Source organism: Pongo abelii, chromosome 23, assembly GCF_028885655.2.
Source record: "Pongo abelii isolate AG06213 chromosome 23, NHGRI_mPonAbe1-v2.0_pri, whole genome shotgun sequence".
NCBI classification, from domain to species: Eukaryota; Metazoa; Chordata; class Mammalia; order Primates; family Hominidae; genus Pongo; species Pongo abelii.
This window is the reverse complement of record NC_085929.1, coordinates 3221004-3241267: the sequence shown is the minus strand read 5'-3', so window position 1 is coordinate 3241267 and position 20264 is coordinate 3221004.

Sequence of the window (20264 nt, the reverse complement as noted above, 5' to 3'; positions counted from 1 at the left end):
AATGGAGTGGAATGGAGTGCAGTGGAGTGGAATGGAGTGGAGTGGAATGCAGTGCAGTGAGATGTAATCGAATGGAATGGGATGGAGTGGAATGGAATGGAGTGGAGTGGAGTGGAATTCAGTGGAGAGGAATGGAATGGAATGAAATGGAGTGGAGTAGAGTGGACTTGATTGGAGTGGAATGGATTCGAATGAATTCGGATGGAGTGGAATGGAATGGAATGGAGTGGAGTGGAGTGAAATAGTATGGCATGGAAATTGATGGAATGGAATGCAATGGAAAGGTGAAAAGAAATGTAAGCTGACATTGTGCCACTGCACTCCAGCCTTTGTGACAGAGTGAGACACTATGGAAAGAAAGGAATTGAATGGAATAGAATAGAGTGGAACGGAATGGTGTGTAGTGGAGTGGATTCAAGTAGACTGGAGTAGAATGGAGTGGATTTGAATGGAATGGAATGGAATGGAGTGGATTGGAGTGAAGTGAAGTGGAATAGATTGGAATGGAATGGAGTAGAATCTAACGGAATGGAATGGAGTGGAGTGTAGTGGAATAGAGTGGAATGTAATGGATTGGAGTGGACTGGAGTTGAATGGAGTGGAGTAGAGGGGAATGTAATGGAATTGAATCGAATGGAGTAGCGTGGAATGAAGTGGAGTAGAGTAGGGAGGATTAGAGAGGAATGATATGGAATGGAATGGATTGCAGTGGAGTAGAATGGAGTGGAGTGGAGTGGAATGGAAAGGAGTGGAATGGAGAGGAGTGGAGTGGAATTCAGTGGAGTGGAGTGGACAGGAATGGATTGGAATGGAATGAAATGGAGTGAAATGGAATGGAATGGACTGGAGTGGATTGGGGTGGAATGGAGTGGAGTGGAGTGAAATGCAGTGGAGTAGAATGGAATGCAATGAAATGTTATGGAGTGCAGTGGAATGGAGTGGAGTGGAATGGAATGGAATGGAATGGGATGGAGTGGAGTGGAGTGGAGTGGAATGGAATGGATAGGAATGAATGGAGAGGAGTGGAGTGGAATGGAATGCAGTGGAGTAGAGTGGAGTGGGGTGGAATGCAATGGAATGGAATGGAAAGAGGTGGAATGGAATGGAGTGGAATGGAATGAAATGGTATGGAAAGAAGTGGAGTAGAATGGAATGGATTGGAGTGGAATGGAATGGAGTGGAATGGAGTGGCAGATAATGTAGTGGAATTTAATGGAATGGAGTGGAGTGGAATGGAATAGACTGAATTGGAGTGGAGGGTTGTTGTGCGGAGAGGAATGGAATGGAATGGAATGGAATGGAATGTAGTGGAGTGGAGTGGAGTGGAATGGAGTGGATTGAACTAGAATGGAGTTGAATGGAATGGAATCGGGTGGAATGGATTGGAATGGAGTGGAGTGGAGTGGAATGGAGGGGAGTGGAGGGGAGTGGAGTGGAATGGAGAGGAGTGGAGTGGAATAGAATGGAATGGAATGGAGTTGAGAGGAATAGAGTGGAGTGGAGTGGAGTGGACAGTAGTGGAGTGGAGTGGATTGGAGTCGATTGGAGTGGAGTGGAATGGAATGGAATGGAATGGAACACAATGGAGTGCAATGGATTGGAGTGGACTGGGATAGAATGGAGTGGAATGGAATGGAGCATAATGTACTGGAGTGGAGTACAGTGGAAAGAAGTTTAGTTGAGTGGCATGGCATGGAATTATATGGAACAGCGTGGAGTGGAAGTAGTGGAGTGGAATTGGCTGGAGTTTGATGGAGTGTAGGGCAGTGTAATGGGGTTGAGGGGAGTGGAATGGAATGGAATGGAGTGCAGTGGTATGGGATGGAGTGGATTGGGGTGGAGTGGAGTGGAATGGAATGAAGTGGAGTGGATTGGAGTGGAGTGCAATGGAGTGGAATGGAATGGAAAGGAATGGAATGGAGTGGAATGGAGTGGAATGGATTTTACTGGAGAGGAGTGGGGTAGAGTGCAGTGGAATGGAATGGAATTGAATGGAATGGAATGAATTAGAATATTGAGGAGTGGAGTGGAGTGGAGTGTAGCGGAGTGGAGTTGAATGAAGTTGACTGGAGAGGAATGGAGCGGAGTGGAGAGGAATGGAATGCAGTGAAATATAATGGAAACGTATGGACAGAATGGAGTAGAATTCAGTGGAGTGGAGTGGAATGGAGTGGAGTGGAATAGAGTGGCAAAGAATGGAGTGGAATGGATTGGAATGGAGTGGAGTGGAATGGATTGGAGTGGAGTTGAGTGGAATGAAATGAAGTGGAATGGAGTGGAAAGGAATGGAATGGAATGGAATGGAATGGAATGGAGAGGAATGGAATGGAATGGAATGGAATGGAATGGAATGGAGCGGAATAGAGTGGAGTGGAGTGGAGTGGAATGTAGTGGAATGTAATGGGGTGTAGTGGGGTGGAATAGAATGGAATGATGGAATGGAGTGGAGTGGAATGTATTGGAATGGAATGGAGTGGAGTGGAGTGAAATGGAATGGAATGGAGTTGTGTGAAATGTAGTGGAATAGAATGGGGTGGAATGGAGTGTAATGGAGTATGGTGGAGTGCAGTGGAGTGGACTGGAGTCGAAAGGAACGGAATGGAATAGAACCTGAGATTGTGCCACTGCCCTCCAGGATGAATAACTGAGTGAGATACTGTCGAAAGAAAGGAATGGAATGGAATTCACTGGAATGGAATGACATGGAATGGATTGGAGTGGAGTGGACTGCAGTGGAGTGGAGTGAAGTGGAGTGGAGTGGAATGGAGAGGAATGGAAGGGGATGGAATGGAATGGAATGAAGTGGAGTGGAGTGGAGTGCAGTGGAATGGATCAGAAAGGAATGTGATGGAGTGGAGTGGAGTAGATTGGAGCGCAGTGGAGTGGAGAGGAGTGGAATTCAGTGGAATGGATTCAGATGGCATGGAATGTAGTGCACTAGAGTTACATGGAGTGGAAAGAGTGTAATGGAATTCAATGGAATGGAATGGAATGGAATGGAATGGTATTGAATGGAAAGCCATGGAATGCAGTGGAATAGATTTCAGTGCAATGGAAAGTGATATGTAATGTGAGCTGAGATTGTGCCACTGCACTCCAGCCTGGATGACAGTGATAACATGTAGAAAGAAAGGAATGGAATGCAATGGAGTGAAATGGAATGGAATGGAGTGGAGTGGAGTACAGTGGAGTGGATTGGAATGGAGCCAAAAGGAATGGGATGGAGTGGAATGAATGGAGTGGAGTGCAGTGGAGGGGAGTGAAATGGCATTGAATGGAATGGGATGGAATGGAATGCAATGGAACAGTGAAAAGAAATGTGAGCTGAGATTGTGCCACTGCACTCCATCTTTTGTGACAGGGTGATATCCTGTGAAAAAAAGGAATGGAATGAAATGGAGTGGAATGGAATGGAGAGGAGTGGAGAAGAGTAGAGTGGTGTGGAATGAAGTGGTGTCGAAGGGAATGTATTGGAATTGAAACGAATGGTGTGGAATGGATTGTAGAGGAGTGAAGAGGAGGGGAGTGAAGTGGAGTGGAGTGGAATGGAATGGAATGCAGAGGAATGGAGTGGAATGCAATTGAATGGAGTGGAGTGGAGTGGAATGAAGTAGGGTGGAGTGCAATGGAGTCTAATGGAGTGGAATGGAGTGGAGTGGAGTGGAATGGAGTGGAGTGGAATGGAGTAGAGTGGAATGAAATGGAATGGGGTGGAATGGAACGGAATGAAGTGGAGAGGAGACAAGTGCAATGGAGTGGGGTGGAGTGTAATGGAGTGCAGTCGAGTGGAATGGAATGGAATGGAATGGAGCAGAATGGAGTCCAGTGCAATGCAGTGGAGTGGAGTGGAATGGAATGGAGTAGAATGGAGTGGAGTGGAAAGGAAAGGAATGGAATGAAGTGGATTGGAGAGGATTGTGGTGGTGTAGAGTGGAATGGAATGGATTAGAGTGGCATGAAATGGAATGGAATGAAGTGAAATGGAGTGGGGTGGAGTGGATTGCTGTGGAATTGATTGGAATGGAATGGGATGGAGTGGAATGGAGTGGATTGGTGTGCAGTGGAGTGGAGAGGAGTGAAATTCAGTGGAATGGAATAGGATGGCATGGAATGTAGTGGACTGGAGTTACGTGGAGTGGAAAGGAGTGTTTTGGAAATGAAAGGAATTCAGTGGAATGGAATGGATTGGAATGGAAAGCAATGGAATGCAATGGAATGGAATTCAATGCATTGGAAAGTGACATGTAATGTGAGCTGTGATTGTGCCACTGCACTCCAGCCTGGATGACACAGTGATATCCTGTAGAAAGAAAGGAATGGAATGCAAGAGAGTGAAATGGAATGGAATGGAATACAGTGCAGTGGAGTGGAGTGGATTGGAATGGAGCCGAATGGAAGGGGATGGAGTGGAATAGAATGGGGTGGAGTGTAGTCGACCGGAGTGAAATAGTATTGAATGGAATGGGATGGAATAGAATGAAATGCAACGGTGAAAAGAAATGTGAGCTGAGATTGTGCCACTGCACTCCATCTTTTGTGATAGAGTGAGATCCTCTCGAAAAAAAAAGAATGGAAAGGAATGGAGTGGAATTCAAAGGAGAGGAGTGGAGTGGAGTGGAGTGCAGTGGTATGGAATGGAGTGGTGTGTAAGGGCATGTATTGGAGTTGAAACGAATGGAATGGAATGAATTGGTGAGGAGTGAAGTGGAGAGGAGTGAAGTGGAGTGTAATGGAGTGGAGTGGAGTGGAATGGAATGGAATGGAGAGGAATGGAGTGGAATGCAATTGAATTGAGTGGAGTGGAGTGGAATGGAGTAGGGCGGAGTGGAATGGAGTCGAATGGAGTGGAAGGGAATGGAGTTGACTGGAATGGATTGGAGATGAATGGAGTAGAGTGGAACAGAATGGAATGAAGTGGAATGGAATGGAATAGAGTGGAGAGAAGAGCAGTGCAATGGAGTGGAGTCGAGTGGAATGGAATGGAACGGAATGAAATGGAGTGGAGTGGAATGGAGTGGAGTGGAATGGAGTGGATTGGAGTGGAGTGAAGTGGAATGGAAAGGAGTGGAGTGGAGTGGAATATAGTGGAATGGAATGAAGAGGACTGGATAGGATAGGGGTAGAGTGGAGTGGAATGGAATGGATTAGAGTGGCAAGTAGTGGAATGGAAATGAATGGAGTGGAATGGATTGGAATGGAATGGAGTAGTATGGAGGGGAATGGAGTTGAATAGAGAGGAGTGGAGTGGAATGCAGTGGCATAGACTGGAATGGAGTGGAATGGAATGCAGTATAATGGAACGGTATGCAATGGAATGGAATGGAACGGAATGGAATGGAGTGGAGTGGAGAGGAGTGGAGTGGAATTGACTGGAATGGAGAAGAACGGAATGGAATTGAGTGGAATGGAATGGAATGGCATGGAATGGAGTGGAGTGGAATGGAATGGAGTGGAGTGGTGTGGAAGAGAGTGGAATGGAATGGATTGGAGTGGATTGGAGAGGAATGGAGTGGAAAGAATTAGAATGGAGTGGAGTGGAGTGGAATGGAATGGAATGGAGTTGAGTGGACTGGAATGGAGTGGAGTGGAATGGAGTCAAGTGGAGTGGAATGCAATGGAATGGAGTGGAATGGAGTCAGTGGAAGGGAGTGAACTGTAGAGGAATGGAGTGGAATAGAATGGATAGGAATGGAATGGAGTGGAATAGAATGAACAGGAATGGAATGGAGTGGAGTAGAGTGGAGTGGAATGGAAGGGAATAGAGTGGAATGGAGTGTAGTGGAATTGAGGGGAATGCAACGCAGTGTACTGGAAGGCAATTGAGTGGAATGGAGTGGAGTGGAGTGCAATAGTGTGTAATGGACGGGAATAGAGTGGAGTGGAATGGAATGAATGGAATGGAATGGAATAGAATGGAGTGAAGTGATATGGACTGGAAAGGAGAGAATTGAATGGAATGGAGTGGAATGGATTGGAATGGAATGGAATTGAATGGAATGGAATGCCATTGAATGGAGTTGAGTGGAGTGGAAAGGAGTGGAGTGGAGTGGAAAGAAGTGGAATGGAATGGAATGGAATGGAATGAAATGGAACGGAATGGAGAGGGGTGGAGAGGAATGGAGTGGAATGCATTGGAATGGAGTGGAGTGCAGTGGAATGGAAAGGAATCGAATGGAGTGGAGTGGAGGGGAGTGGAGTGGAGTGAAGGGGAATGGAATGGAATGGAATGCAGTGGAATGGAGTGGAGAGGAATAGAGTGGAGTGGAAAGGAATGGAGTGGAATTGAGTAGCGTGGAGTGAAGTGGAGAGCAGTGGCGTGGAGTGGAATGGAATGGAATGGAATGGAATGCAGTGGAATGGAATGGAATGTAGTGGAGTGGAATGGAACTGCATGGAATGGAGTGGATATGGAGTGGAGTGGAGAGGAATGGAGTGTATTGGACAGGAAGGTAGTGGAATGGAAAGGAATGGAGTGGAATCAAATGAAATGGAGTGGAATGCAATTGAGTGGAATGGAGTGGAGTGGAATGGAGTGGAATGTACTGGAGTGGAGTGAAGTGGGGTGGAATGGAATGGAATGAACGGAACGGAATGGAATGGAAGGGAGGCAAAAGGAGTGGAGTGGAGTAGAATTGACTGGAATGGAGTGGTGCAAAATGGAATGGAGTGGAGTGGAGTTGATTGGAATGGAATGGAAATGAGTGTAGTGGAATTGAGTCCAATGGAATGGAGTATGATGGAGTGACGTGGAGTGGAATACAGTGGAATGGACTGGAATGGAGTGGAATGGAATGGAATGGAGTGGAGTGGAATGGAATGGAATGGAGGGGAATGGAATGGAATTGACTGGAGTGGAGTGGAACGGCATGGAGTGGAGTGGAATGGAGTGGAATGGAGCAAAGTAGAATGAAATGGAGTGGAGTGCGGTGGAGTTTCATGGAGTGGCATGGAGTGGTTTGGAATAAAATAGATTGGAGTGGAATGCGGTGGAGTGGAATGTAGTGGAATGGAATGACATGGAATGGAGTGGAATGCAATGGGATGGACTGGAGATGTATGGAGTGGAATGGTGTGTAGTGGAAAAGAAAGGAATGGAATGGAATGGAGTAGAGTGGAATTGAGGGAAGTGGAGACGAGTGGATAGGAATGCAAAGGAATGGAGTGGAGTAGAGTGGAATGGAGTGGATTCGAGTGGAGTGGAGGGGAATGGAATGGAATGGAATGGAATGGAATGGAATGGAGTGGAGTGGAGTGGAGATGAATGGAATGGGGTGGAGTGGAATGGAAAGGAGTGGGGTGGAGTGGAGTAACGTGGATCTGAATGGAGTGGAATGGAATAGGATGGAATGGAGTGGAGTGGAGTGGAGGGGAGTGGAATGGAATGGAATGGAGTGGAATGGAATGGAATGGAGTGGAATGGAATGGAATGGAATGGAGTGGAATGGAATGGAATGGAATGGAATGGAATGGAATGAACTGGAGTGGAGTGCAGTGGAGTGGAGTGGGGTGGAGTGGTGTAGAGTGGAGTGAAGTGGATTGGAATGCAATTGGAATGAATGCAATGAAGTGGACTGGAGTACAGTGGAGTGGAAAGGTGTGGAGTGGAGTGGAGTGGAGTGGACTGGAATTGGAATGAATGGAATGGAGTGGACTGGAGTGCAGTGTAGTGGAATGGAGTGGAGTGGAGTTGAATGGAGTGGAATGGAATGGAATGGAATTCAATAGAATGGAAAGGAAAGGAACGGAATGCAATGTAATGGAATGGTGAAATGAAATGTGAGCTGAGATTCTGCCTCTGTATTCAAGCTTGGGTGACATCGTGAGATCCTCTCGAAAGAAAGGAATGGAATTGTATGGTATGGAATAGAGTGGAGTGGAGTGGAGTGGAGTGGAGTGGAATGGAATTTAGAGGAATCTGATGCAATGGAATGGAATGGAGTGGAGTGGAATAGAGTGGAATGGAATGCAATGGAATGTGATCGAGTGCAATGGAATGAAGTGGAGTGGAATGTAGTGGAACAGAATGGAATGGAATGGAGGGGAGCAGAGTGGAATGGAGTGGAATCGAGTGGTGTGGAGTGTAGTGGAATAGATTGCAATATAATCGGATGGAATGGAATTGATTAGAGTAGAGTGGAGTAGAGTGGAGTGGAATGGAATGGAGTGGAATGGAGTTGAGTGGAGAGGAATGCAATGGAATGGGATGGAAAGGAATGGAAAGAAACGGAATGGAACGGTGTAATGAAGTGTGAGTTGAGATTGTGTCACTGCAATCCAGCCTGCGTGACAGCGTGAGATCCTGTGGAAAGAAAGGAATGGAATGGTGTGGTGTACAATTTAATGGAATGGAATGGAATGGAGTGGAGTGGAGTGGAGTGGAGTGGAGGTGAAAAGAATAGTGTGGAATGGGATGGGGTGGAGTAGAATGCAGTAGAATGAAGTGGATTGGAGTAGAATGGAATGAAATAGAATGGAATGGAGTTGAATGAATTGGATTGGAGTGGAGTGGAGTGGTGTGGATTAGAGTGGAGTGTAATGGAGTGTAATGGAGTGGAATGCAGTGGAAAGTAGTGGAATGCAATGAAATGGAATGGAATGCAATGGAATGGAGTGGAATGGAATGGAATGGAATGGAACGGAATGGAATGGTGAAATGAAATATCAGCTCAGATTGTGCAACTGCACTCCAGCCTGGGTGACCGATGGAGATCCTGTTGAAAGAAAGGAATGGAATGAAATGCAATAGAATGAAATGAAATGGATTGGAATGGAATGGATTGGAGTAGACGGTATTGGAGTTGAGTGTACTAGAATGGATTGGAATGGAAGGGAATGGAATGCAATGGAAAGGAGTGCAGTGGAGTGGTTTAGAGTGGAATAGATTCGAGTGGAAAGGAATGGCATGGAATCGGATGGAATGGAGTCTAGTGAAGTGGAGTGCAGTTGATTGAAGTGGATTGGTGTGTAATGGGGTGTAGCGTAATGGAGTTCACTGAAGTGGAGTGGAGTGGAGTGGCTTGGAGCGGACTGGACTGGAATGGAATGGAATGGAAGTGAAAGGAACAGTATGGAACAGAATGGAATGGAATGGAATGGAATGGAATAGTGAAATGAAAAGTTAGCTGACATAGTGCCACTGAACTGCAGAATGGATGACAAAGTGAAATCCTGTCGAAAAAAAGGAGTGGAATGGAATGGAGTGGAATGGAATGGAACGGAGTGCAGTGGTGTGGAGTAGAATGGAATGGAGTGGAATGGAGTGGAATGGAATTGGATGGAATGGCATGGAGTGGAGAGGAGTGGATTGGAGTGGACTGGAATGGACAGCAGTGGACTGGAATGAAATGGAATGGAACTGATTGGAATGGACTGGAATGGTACGGAATGGAGTGGAGAGGAGTAGAATGGAATGCAATAGAATGGAATCGAATGGAATGCAATGCAATGGAATGCAATGCAATGGAATGCAACGCAATGGAATGGAATGGAATGCAATGGAATGGAATGCAATGCAATGGAAGGGAATGGAATGGATTGCCATGGATGGAATTGTGAAATATAATGAGAGCTGAGATTCTGCCACCGCATTCCAGCCCGGGTGACACAGTGAGATCCTGCTGAAGGAAAGGAATGGAATGGAATGGAGTGGAATTGAAAGGAAAGGAATGGAATGGAGTGGATTAGAGTGGAGTGGTTTCGAATGGAGAGGAATGGAACGGGATAGAATGGAATGGAGTGAGTGTTGTGGAGTAGAGTGGAGTGAAGTGTAATGGAGTGGAATGGAACGGGATGGAATACCGTGGAGTGGAGTGGCGTAGACTGGAGTGAAGTGTAATGGAGTGGAATGGAATGGGATGGAATGCCATGGAGTGGAGTGGAGTAGAGTGGACTGGAATGGACAGCAGTGGAATGGAATGAAATGGAATGGAATTGATTGGAATGGACTGGAATGGTATGCAGTGGAGGGGAGTGGAGTGGAATGGAATGCAAAGGAATGGAATGGAATGGAATGCACTGGAATGGAATTCAATGGAATGGAATGGAATGGAATGCATTGGAATGGAATGCAATGCAATGGAATCGAATGGAATGGATTGCCAGGGAATGGAATGGTGAAATAAAAATGAGAGCTGAGATTCTGCCACTGCATTCCAGCCTGGGTGACAGAGTGAGATCCTGTGGAAAGAAAGGAATGGAATGGAATGGGGTGGAATTGAAAGGAATGGAATGGAATGGAGTGGCTTGGAGTGGAGTGCAGTGGAATGGAGTTGAATGAAATGGGATAGAATGGGATTGAGTGGAGTGGAGTGGAGTGGATAAGTGTGTAGTGGAATGGGATTGAATGGAACGCAACGAGTGGAGTGGATTAGATTGGATTAGAGTGGAATGGAGTGGAGTGGAGTGGAATGGAATGGAATGGAAAAACTGCAATGAAATGCAATGGAATGGCGAAATGAAATGTGAGTTGAGATTGTGCCACTGCACTCCAGCCTCGGTGACAGAATGAGATGCTGTCGAAAGAAAGGAATGGAATGAAATGCAGTGGAATGGAATGGGATGGAATGGACTGGAATGGAAGGGATTGGACTGGAGTGGAGTGGAGGGGAGTGGAGTGGAGTGGAATGGAATAGAATTAAATGGAATTTAATGGGGTGGAGTTGAGTGGAAGGGAATGGTGTGGAATGGAATGGAATGGATAGGAGTGGGGTGGAATGGAATGGAAAGGATTGTTGAAATGAAATGAGAGCTGAGATTGTGCCACTGTACTCCAGCCTGCGTGACATTGTGAGATCCTCTCCAAAGAAATGAATAGAGTAGAATGGAGTGGAGTGGAGTCCCATGGAGTGGATTGGAATAGAGTGGAATGGAGTGGAATGGAATCGGATAGAAAGGACTGAAGTGGAGCCAAGCGGAGTGAAGTGGAGTTGAGCGGAATGGAATGGGATGGAATGGAGTGGAGTGGAATGGAGTGGAGTGGAGTGGAATGGAATGGAATGGAGTGGAATGCAAGGGAATGGAGTGGAGTATAGTGGAGTGGAATGGACAAGATTGGAGTGGATTGTAGTGGAATGTATTGGAATGTGATAAGACTTAATGGAATGGAGTGGAGTAGAGTGGACTGCAGTGGAATTTCGTGGAGTGGACTGGAGTGCAATGCAGTGGAATGGAATGGGATGGAATGTAATGGAATGTAATGTAATGGAATGCAATGAAATGAAATGGTGAAATGAAATATGAGCTGAGATTGTGCCACTACACTCCAGCCAGGGTGACAGAGTGAGATCCTGTCAAAAGAAAGGAGTGGGATGGAATGGAGTGGAATGAAATGGAATGGCATTGAATGGAGTGGATTAGAGTGTAGTGGAGTGGCGTCGAGTGGTGTGGAGTGGAGTGGAGAAAAATGGAGTGGAATGGAGTGGAATGGAATGGGATGGAATGGAATGGAATGTAGTGAAGTGGAGTGGAATGGAATGAGATGGAAAGGAATGGAAGAGACAGGAGTAGAGTGGAGAGGAATGGAATGGAATGGAGTGGAGTGGACTGGATTTGAGTCAAGTGGGGTGGACTGGAGTGCAGTGCAATGGAGAGGAATGGAATGGGATGGAATGGAATGGAGTGGTCTGGAGTGGAGTGGAGTGGAATGAAGTGGAATGTGAAGGAATCGAATGCAATGCAATGGATTGGAGAACAGTTGAACAGAGAGGAATGGAATGTGGTGTAGTGGAGTGCAATGTAGTGGAGTGGAGTGGTGTAGAGAGGAGTGGAGTGGTGTAGAGAGGAGTGGAGTGGAATGGAATGTAGTGGAATGAAATGCGATGGAGTGGAGTGGAGAGGTGTGGAGTGGAATGGAATGGAATGGAGAGGAGGGGAGTGGCATGGAGTGGAAGGGAGTGGAATGGAATGGGGTGGAGGGAAGTGGAGTAAGCTGGACTGGAGTGGAGTGAAATGGAATGTAAAGGATTGGAGTGGAATGGAATGGACTGGAATGAAATGGAATGGCATGGAATGCAATGGACTGGAATGGAATAGAATGTGATGGAATGCAATGCTGAAATGAAAAGTCAGTTGAGAGTGTGTCACTGCACTGCAACCTGGGTGACAGAGTGGGATCCTGTCGAAAGAAAGGAATGGAAATGAATGGAGTGGAATGGAAATGAATGGAATGAAATGGAGTGGAGTGAAGTGGAGGGAAGTGGAGTTGAATGGAGTGGAGTGGAATAGAAATTAATGGAATGGAGTGGTATGGAATGGAATATAATAAAATGGTGAAATGAAATGTTAGCTGAGGTTGTGCCACGGCACTCCAGTCTGGGTGACAAATTGAGATCCTGTTGAAAGAAATGAATGGAATAGAATTGAGCGGAAAGGAATGGAAGGGAATGGAGTGGAATGGATTGGAGAGGATTGAAGAGGTGTATATTTGATTGGAGTCGAGTGGAGTGGTGTGGAGTGGAATAGAGTGGAATGGATTAGAATGGAGTGGAGTGGATTGGAGGGGAGTGAAGGGGAGTGAAGGGGAGTGGAATGGAGTGGAGTGGAGTGAAGTGGAACGGACTGTAATGGAATGTAGTGGTGAAATGAAATGTGAGCTTAGATTTTGCCACTGTACTATAGCCTGGGAGACAGAGTGAAATCCTGTCGAAATAAAAGAATGGAATATAATGGAATGGAATGGAATGGAATGGAATGGAATGGAATGGAATGGAATGAAATGGCATGGGGAGGAGTGGATTGGAGTGAAATGGAGTGGAATGGAATGGGATGGAATGGAACGGAGTGGAGTGGAGTGGAGTAGAGTGTAAAGTAATGGGATGGAATGGAATGGAATGGAATGGAAAGGAATGAAATCGAATGGAATGGAATGGAAAGGAATGGAATGGAATGGAATGGAATTGAATGGAATGGAATGGAATGGAGTGGAATGAAATGGTGAAATCAAAAGTGAACTTGGATGGTGCCACTGTTCTCCAGCCTAGGTGACAGAGTGAGATCCTTTTGAAAGAAAGGAACGGAATGGAATTAAGTGGAATGGAATGGAAGGCAATGGAGTGGAGGGGAGTGGAGTAGAGTGGAGTGGAGTGGAACGAAAGGGGATGGGAAGGAAAGGAGTGGAGTTGAGTGGAGTGGACTGCAATGGAATAGAATCAAGAGGAGAGGAGTGGAATGGAATGGAATGGAATGGAGTGGAATGGAGTGGAATGCAGTGAAATGGAGTAGAGGGGAGTGGAGTGGAGTCGAATGGAGTGGAGTGGAATGGAATGGAATGGAATGGAATGGAGTGGAGTGGAATGGAATGGAATGGAATGGAGTGGAGTGGAATGGAATGGAATGGAACGGAGTGGAGTGGAACGGAATGGAATGGAATGGAATGGAGTGGAATGGAATGGAATGGAATGGAAAGGTGAAATAAAATGTGACCCGAGATGGTATCAATCCCCTTCAGCATGGGTGACCAAGAGATATCCCATCGAAAGAAAGGAATGGAATGGAATGGAATGGAATGGAATGGAATGGAATGGAATGGAGTGGAATGGAATGGAATGGAGTGGAAAGTAATGGAATGGAATGTAGTGGAAAGTAAAGGAATGGAATAGAATAGAGTGTAGTGGAGTGGTGTGGAGTGCAATGGAATGGAAAGGAATTGGATGGAGTGGAATGGAATGGAGTGGAGTGGGGTGGAGTTAAAGGAGTGGAATGGAACAGGATGGAATGGAATGGGGTGGAGTCTAATTGGATGGAGTGGAATGGAATGGAGTGTAGTGGAGTGGGGTGCAGTGGAATGGTATGGAATGGAGTGGACTGGAGTAAAGTTGAGAGGATTGAAGGGGAATCGAATGGAATGGAATGGAGAGGAATGCAATGGAGCACAATGAAAATGAATAGAATGGAAATGAATGGAATGGTGAAATAAAATGCGAGCTGAGATTGTGCCACTACACTCCAGTCTGAGTGACACAGTGAGATCCTGTCGAAAGAAAGGAATGGAATGTTGTGAACTGGAATGGAATGGAACGCAATAGATGGATTGGAGTAGAGTGGAGGGGACTGGAATGCAGAGGAGTGGAGTGGAAAGGAGTGGAATGGAATGTGTTGGAATGTGATGTAATGCAGTGCAGTGGAATGGAGTGTGGTGAAGAGTGGAGTGAAGTGGAGTGGACAGAAGTTCAGTGGACAGGAATGAAGTTGAATGGAATGGGATACAATGGATTGTAAAGGAGTTGAGTGGAGTGGAGTGAAGTGGAGTGGAGTGTAAAGGAGTGGGAAGGAATGGGATGGACTGGAGTGGAGTGGAGTGAAGTGGAGTGGAGTGTAAAGGAGTGGGAAGGAATGGGATGGACTGGAGTGGAGGGGACTGTCATGAAGTGGAATGGAGTGGAATTGAATGAAATATAATGGAATGCGTTGGAGGGGAGTGCTGTGGACTTGAGTAGATTGGAGTGGAATGAACAGTAATGGAGCGGAATTGAATGAAATGGAAGGTAATGGAATGTTGAAATGCAGTGTCAACTGAGATTGTGCCACTGCACTCCAGCCTGTGTGACAGAGTGAGATCCTGTTGAAAGAAAGGAATGGAATGGAATAGAGTGCACTGGAATGGAATGAAATGGAATGGAATGGAATGGAATGGAGTGGAGTAGAGTACAGTGGAGTGAACTGCAGTGGAGTGGAGTGGAGTGGAATGGAATGGAAAGGAATGGGATGGAGTGGAATGAAATGGAGTGGAGTGGAGTGGAATGGAATGGAAGGGAATGGGATGGAGTGGAATGAAATGGAGTGGAGTGGAGTGGAATGGAGTGGAATGGAGTGGACTGTAGTGGAGGGGAGTGGAGTAGAGTGGAGTGCCGTGGATTGTAATATAATGTAATGGATTGGAATGGAATGCTGAAGTGAAATGTGAGCTTAGATTGTGCAACTGCACTGCAGCCTGGGTGACAAAGAGAGATCCTGTCGAAAGGAAGGAACGGAATGGAATGGAGAGGAATGGAATGGAAGACAGTAGAGTGGAGTGGAGTGGGGTCTAGTGGTGTGGAGTACAGTGGAGTGAAATGGAATGTAATGGAACGGAATGGAGTGGAGTGGAATGATGTGGAATGGAATGGAATGGACTGTAATGGTATGGAATGCAATACAAAGGAATAGTATGAAATGGAATGGAATGTTGCAATGAAATGTCTGCTGAGATTGTGCCACTACACTCCAGCCGGCGTGACAGAGTGAGATACTGTTTAAAGAAAAGAATGGAATCCAGTTGATTGGAAAGGAATGGTTTGGAATGGAATGGAGTGGAGTGTAGTGGTGTGGAGTGGAATGGAGTGGTATGGAATGGAATGTTATGGAATGGAGTGGAGTGGAGTAGATTTTTGTGGAGCAGAGTCGAGTTGATTGCAGTGGAATGGAGTGGAATGGAATGAGATGGAATCGAATGGTGAAATAAAATGTGAGCTGAGATTGTGCCAATGCAGTCCAGCAAGGGCGACAGAGATACTGTAGAAAGAAGGGAATGGAATGGATTGGAGTGTATTGGAATAGAATGGAATGGAATGGAGTGGAGTGGAGTGCAGTGGAATGGAGTGGAGTGGACTGGAAAGGAGTGGAATGGATTGGAATGGAGTGGAATGAAATTAACTGAAGTGGATTGGGGTGGAGTGGAGTGGACTGGAGTGGAGTGGAATAGAATGGAATGGAATGAAACGGAGTGGAGTGAAGGGGAGAGTAGTGGAATGGATTGGAATGGAGTGGAATGAAATTAACTGAAGTGGATTGGGGTGGAGTGGAGTGGACTGGAGTGGAGTGGAATAGAATGGAATGGAATGAAACGGAGTGGAGTGAAGGGGAGAGTAGTGGAATGGAGTGGAATGGAAAGGAATGGAATGCAATGGAATGGAATTGTGAAATGAAATGTGAGCTGAGATACTGCCACTGAACTCCAGCCTGGGAGACAAGGTGATATCCTGTTGAAAGAAAGGAATGGAATGGAATGAAGTGGAATGGAATGGAATGGAGAGGAAAGGAATTGAATGGAATCTTATGGAGTGGAGTGGAGTGGAGTTGAGTGGAATGGAGTGCAATTGAGTGGAATGGACTGGATTGGAACTGAATGGGATGGAATGGAATGGAGTTAAGTAGAGTGGAGTGGAGTGTAATGGAGTGGAAAGGAACAGAATGGAATGGAATGGAATGGAGTGGAGTGGAGTGGAATGGAAGGGGAAGGAATGGAATGGAGTGTAGTGGAGTGGAGTGGAATGGTTTGGAATGGAATGGAATGGAATGGTAGTATGGAATGTAATGGATTGGAATGTAGTGGAGTGGAGCGGAATGGAATGGGATTGAATGGAATGGAATGCAATGGAAAAGAATGGTATGAAATGGAAAGGAATGGTGAAATGAAATGTCAACTTAGATTGTACCACTGCACTGCAGGCTTCGTGACAGAGTGAGATACTGATGAAAGAAAGGAATGGAATTGAATGGATTGGAAATCAATGGAGTGGATTGGAGTGGTGTGAAGAGGAATGGAAAGGGATGGAGTGGAAAGGACCGGAGTGGAATTGAATGGGATGAAATGAAATGGAATTAAGTGGAGTGGAGTGGAGTGTAAAGGAGTGTAACGGAATCGAATAGAATTGAATGGAGTGGAGTGGAGTGGAATGGAGAAGAATGGAATGGGATGGCATGGAATGGAATGGAGTGGAGTGGAGAGGAGTGTAATCGTGTGGAATGGAATGGAATGGAATGGAATGGAATGGAATGGAATGGAATGGAAAGGAATGGAATGGAACGGAGTGGAGTAGAGTGGTGTGGAGTGGAATGGAGGGGAATGAAATGGGATATTATGGAATGAAATGGAGTGGAGTAGACCTCTGTGTATCAAAGTCAAGTGGAGTACAGTGGAATGTAGTGGAATGGAATGAGATGGAATGGAATGGTGAAATGAAATATGAGCTGAGATTGTGCCACTGCAGTCCAGCATGGTCGACAGATTGAGATATTTTCTAAAGAGAGGAATTGAAAGGAATGGAGTTGAATGAAATGGAACGGAATGTTGTGGAGGGGATAGGAGTGAACTAGAAAGGAGTGGAAAGGAAAGGGATGGAGTGGAATGAAATTAACTGAAGTGGAGTGGAGAGGAGTGTAGTGGACTAGAGTGGAGTTGAATAAAATGGAAGGGAATGGAATGGAGAGGAGTGGAGTGGACTGGAGTGGAATGGAGTAGAATGGAATGGAATGCAATGCAATGGAATTCACTGCAATGGAATGCCATGGAATGCAATGGAATGGAATTGTGAATTGAAATGTGAGCTGAGATTGTCCCACTGCACCCCAGTTTGGGTGACACAGTGAGATCCTGTTGAAAGAAAGGAATGGAATGGAATGAAGTGTAATGGAATGGATTGGAGAGAAACAGAATGGAATGGAATCTTATGAAGTGGAGTGGAGTGTAATGGAGTGTAATTGAGTGGAATGGACTGGAGTGGAATGGAATGCGATGGAATGGAATGGAATTAAGTGGAGTGGAGTGGACTGTAAAGGAGTGGAAAGCAACGGAATGGAATGGAATGGAATGGAGTGGAATTTAGTAGAATGGAGAGGAATGGAATGGGATGGAATGGAATGGAGTGGAGTAGTGTGGAGTGAAGTGGAATGGAATGGGATGGAATGGAATTGACTGGAGTGGAGTGGAGTGGAGTGGAATGCAATGGAATGGAATGGAATGGAGTGGGGTGGAGTGGAGTCTAGTGGAGTTAAGTGTAGTGGAGTGGAATGGAGTGTAATGGAATAGAATGGAATGGAATGGAAATGAATGGAATGGAATTGAAATTAATGATAAAATGAAATGTGAGCTGAGATTGAGCCACTGAACTCCAGACTGGGTGTCACAGCAAGATTCTTTCAAAAGAAAGAAACTGAATGGAATGGAGTGGAATGGCATGGAATGGAATGGAATGGAGTGGAGTGGATTGGAGTGGAATGGAGTCGAGTGGATTGGAAAGGAGTGGAATGCAATGAAATGGATTGGAATGCAGTGGAGTGGAATGGAGTGGAGACGAGTGGAGTCGAATGGAGTTGAATGGAATGGGATGGAATGGAATGGAGGGGAGTGGAGAGGAGTTGAGTGGAGTGGAATGGAATAGAATGGTGAAATGAAATGTGAGGAGAATTTGTGCCACAGCACTCCAGCCTGGGTGACAGAGTGAGATCCTATTGAAATAAAGGAATGGAATGGAATGGAATGGAATGGAATTGAGTAGAATGGAGTGGGGTGGAGGGGAGTGGAGTGGAGTGGCATGGAATGGAATGGAATGGAATGGAATGGAATTGAATGGAGTGGAATGGAATGGAGTGGAGTGGAGTGGATTTGGATGGAATGGAACGGAATGGAATGGAATTGAGTGGAATGGAAAGGAATGGAACAGAGTGGATTGCACAGGAGTGGAGTGGAAAGGAGTGGAGTGGAATGGAATGGAGTGGAATGGACCGGAATGGAATGGAATGGAATGGAATGTTGAAATGAAATTTGAGCTGACACTGTGCCACTGCATTCCAGCATGGGTTAGAGGGAGATCATGTCGAAAGAAAAAAATGCAATGCTATGGAGTGGAATAGAATGGAATTGAATGGATTGGAGTATAGTGGAGTGGAGCGGAGAGCAGTGGAATGCAGTGGAGTGGAGAGGAGTGGAGGGGAATGGAGTGGAAGGGAATGGGACGGAATGGAATGGAATGGAATGGAATAGCGAAATAAAATGTGAGCTGAGACTGTGCCAATGCACTCTAGCCTGGTTGTCAGAGTGATATCCCCTCAATAGAAAAGAATGGGTGGAATTTAGTGGAATGGAATGGAATGGAATTCAGTGGATTGGAGTGGAGAGTAGTGGGGTGCAGTGGAATGGAATGGAATGGAAAGGAGTGGAGTTGCGTAGAATGGAGTGGAGAGAAGCGGAATGGAGTGGAGTGGATTGAAGTGGAGTGGAGTGGAGTGGAATGGGATGGACCGGAATGGAATGGAATGGAATGGTGAGATGAAGTGTGAGCTGAGATTCTGCCACTGCACCCCAGAATGAGTGACTGAGTGAGATACTGTTGAAAGAAAGTAATGGAATGGAAGGAAGGGAAATTGAATGGAATAGAATGACATGGAGTTTAGTGGAGTGGAGTTGTGTGCAGTGGACTGGCGTGGAGTAGAATGGAGTTTAAGGGAATTGGATAGAATTGAATGGAAGAGAGTGGAGTGGAATGGAGTGGAGTGGAGTGGAATGGATTGGAATGGAATGGCATAGATTGGGATAAAGTGGAGGGAATTGGACTGAATAGGAGTGCAGGGGAGCTGTGTGGACTGGACTTGCGTGGAGTAGATTGGAGTGGAATGGAAACGTATAGAATGGAATGGAGAGGAGTGGAGTGGACTGGAGTGGAGTGGAGTGGACTGGAATGGAATGGAGTGGAGTGGAGTGGATTGTTGTGGAATTGAATGGAATGCAATGCAATGGTGAAGTGAAATGTGAGGTGATATTGTTCCACTGCCCTCCAGCCTGGGTGACAGAGTGAGATCCTGTGTAAAGAAAGGAATGGAATGGAATGGAATGGAATGGAATGGCTTGAAGTGGAATGGAGTGGAGTGCAGTGGACAGGAGTGGAGTGGAATGGGGTGGAGGGGAATGGAGTGGAACAGAATGGAATGGAGTGGAGTGGAGTGTAGCAGAGAGAAGTGGGGTGACGTGAAGTGAAATGTAGTGGAATGGAATGGGATGGAATGGAATGGAGTGGAGTGGAAGGAGTGGAATGGGGTGAAGTGTAGTGGAATGCAATGGGATGGAATTGAATGGAGTGGAGTGGAAGGAGTGTAGTGGGGTGAAGTAGAGAGGAATGGAATGGGATGGAATTAAATAGAGTGGAGTGGAGTGGACTGCAGTGGCACAGAAAGGGATATAAAGGATTGGAATGGAGTGGAGTTGAATGGAATGGAAAGGGACGGAATGGAATGGATTGGAGTGGAGGGGATTGGAGTGGAGTGGAATGGAGTGTAGTGGAATGGAATGGACTGGAGTGGATTGGAGTTGAGAGGAGTAGGGTGGCGTGGAATGGAATGAAATGAAATTTGATGGAATGGAATGGAGTGCAGTGGAGTAGGGGAGAGTTGAGTTTAGTGGAGTGGATTCTAATGGAAAGGAATGAAATTGAATCTGGTGGAGTGCAATGGCATAGATGGAGTGGAGTCAAATGGAATGGAATGGAGTACAATGCAATGGAATGGAATGGAATGCA